We start from the raw sequence: 2,693 nt of genomic DNA, 5'->3' as shown, positions 1-2,693 counted from the left end.
CTTGGCACCTCGATTGCCAGTGCTGAACTGGATGTTCAAAGGAAAGGTTTCCTCCACCCATCATGCTACCGATGCCACCTGGAGTAAGTGGATTGCACTGATTACACAGTGAGCTCAGATGGGTAACCTCAACCATCCAGGAATCCTGGAGGTGATCATGGACTGGCCTGAAGGCAAGAAATTTGGAACATCACCATCAGAGGAGATACCACGTGCTAAAGTGGCCCCACCATATAATGAACTAACAGAAAATGAAAAGATGTATGCCCTGTTCACTGATGGATCATGTCGTATTGTTGGGAAGCATCGCAGATTGAAGGCTGCTGTGTGGAGCCCCACATGATGAGTTGCAGAGGCCACCGAAGGAGAAGGAGAGTCAAGCCAATTTGTGGAGGTAAAGGCTGTCCAGCTGGCCTTAGATGTGGCTGAACGGGAGAGGTGGCCCTTGCTATATCTTTACACTGACTCTTGGATGGTGGCAAATGCTTTATGGGGGTTGTTGCAGCAGTGGGAACAGAACAACTGTCATCAGAAGGGTAAACCTATTTGGGCTGCTGAACTGTGGAAAGACATTGCTGCCCAAACAAAAAAGTTGGGTGTAAAGTTGCATCATGTAGATGCTCATGTGCCCAAGAATTGAGCTACTGAAGAACAGAAAAATAACCATCAGGTAGATCGAGCTGCCAAAATTGAGGTGTTTCAGATAGACTTGGACTGGCAGAACAAAGGAGAGCTATTTTTAGCTCGGTGGGCCCATGAGACCTCAGGCCATCAAGGAAGGGACGCGACTCATAAGTGGGTTAGAGACCGAGGGGTGGAATTAACTATGGATGCCATTGTACAGGTTGTCCATGACTGTGACACGTGCCATAATTAAACAGGCCAAGAGGATGAAACCTCTCTGGCAGGAAGGGTGACGGGGAAAGTATAAATGTGGGGAGGCGTGGCAGGTTGATTATACCACCTTGCCACAAACTCGTGATGGTAAGCATTACGTGCTCACCATGGTGGAGGCGACCACTGGGTGGCTTGAGACATACGCAGTACCCCATGCTACCACCCGAAACACCATCTTAGGGCTCGAGAAACAAGTCCTTTGGCGACAAGGTACTCTGGAAAGAATTGAGTCTGATAATGGGACTCATTTCAAAAATTCTCTTGTCGATATTTGGGCCAAAGAACATGGCATTGAATGGATCTACCATATCCCCTACCATGCACCAGCTGCTGGTAAGATCGAGTGCTACAATGGGTTGTTAAATACCACGTTGAGAGCAATGGGTGGCGGTACATTTAAGCACTGGGAGAAGCATTTGGCAGAAGCCACCTGGTTGGTCAACAGTATGGGATCAGTCAACTGAGAGGGTCCTCCACAATCCAGCTCCCTACAGACCATAGAGGGAGATAAGGTCCCTGTGGTACATGTAAGGAGCATGTTGCGAAAAGCAGTGTGGATCCTTACAGCTTCTGGAAAGGGCAAACCCCTCCGTGGAACCGTTTTCACAGGGACCTGGGTGCATCTGGTGGATAATGGATAAAAATGGGGAGGTCCAGTGTGTCTCACAAGGCAATTTGATGCTGGGGGAATGCAGTCTGTAATTCCATGTATATATATGTATGTATATATGTTTGTATGTAATTTGTTATTACTGTTTTGGTTCTGTATAGATGTGTTAAGCATGATGTGATGATGTGGAATAAGGGGTGGAATGTTGTGGTTTTGTGGTTTTGATGCCGGTATTCCACATCAGAGCATCATGCAGGCAGTTAAGAAGTTAATGCTGTGGGGGAGCAGCAGAGAAGCAGAGCTCCGCACCAAATGCCAGGCTGTGCTCTGCCTGGGTGTGTTCTCTCAGCGGTGGTGGAGCTTCAGCACACATGCTTCCCCTGCAATTCCTCCTTAACGTAAGCTCTTGGCTTTTGGTTTGGAAACTTAATTTCTCTCTCAGTTGTTCAATTTTATTAGATTTAGTAAAGTTAAGGTTCCTTCTTAAATTGTGCCATTGTTTTTTGTAGAACCATCTATTCCCTCTGTTTCCCCCTACCCCTGGCACGCACAGCTCTGCTCGGGCGGCTGCGGGGCCACTGCAGTTCTTTTTTTCTCTTTCTTTTCTCTCTCCCTTCTTGGTTTTCCCTTGGGTTACTGTCACAGACTACACCGTGACAGCCACCCAGGTTTGGACTATCCACTCCTGACTGATCTGAGGCAAAGATGTGTGGTTAGACATATGGAATGCAGTTAAACACAGAACTGTATGTGTCTACCGTGTTTCTGGTCATCGACCCCTACAGTCATCAAGAAATGATGAAGCTGACACACTGGCCTGAGTTAGATGGGTTGAGAACTCGCCATCTGACAATATCACTTACTGGCTACATCAAAAGCTGCGGCATGCTGGGCAGAAGACCATGTGGGCAGCCGCTAAAGCGTGGGGACTGTCCGTACAACTATCGGACATTGCTCAAGCATGCTGAGGCTGTGACGCCTGCTCTAAGGTAAGACCGAGGTCACTGCCTGAAACTACGGCTCATCTTGCTAGAGGACACAGTACTCTACAGAGTTGGCAGGTTGATTATATTGGGCCCCTCCCTCGGTCTGAGGGAGCGAGATATGCCCTAACCTGTGTCGACACCGCGAGTGGGCTAATGCAGGCTTATCCTGTAGCAAAAGCCAACCAGGCATATACTATCAA

Source organism: Cyrtonyx montezumae, unplaced genomic scaffold, assembly GCF_038088225.1.
Source record: "Cyrtonyx montezumae isolate F1298 unplaced genomic scaffold, pur_monq_1.0 scaffold_8, whole genome shotgun sequence".
Classification (NCBI taxonomy): domain Eukaryota; kingdom Metazoa; phylum Chordata; class Aves; order Galliformes; family Odontophoridae; genus Cyrtonyx; species Cyrtonyx montezumae.
This window is presented reverse-complemented; position numbering follows the sequence as displayed.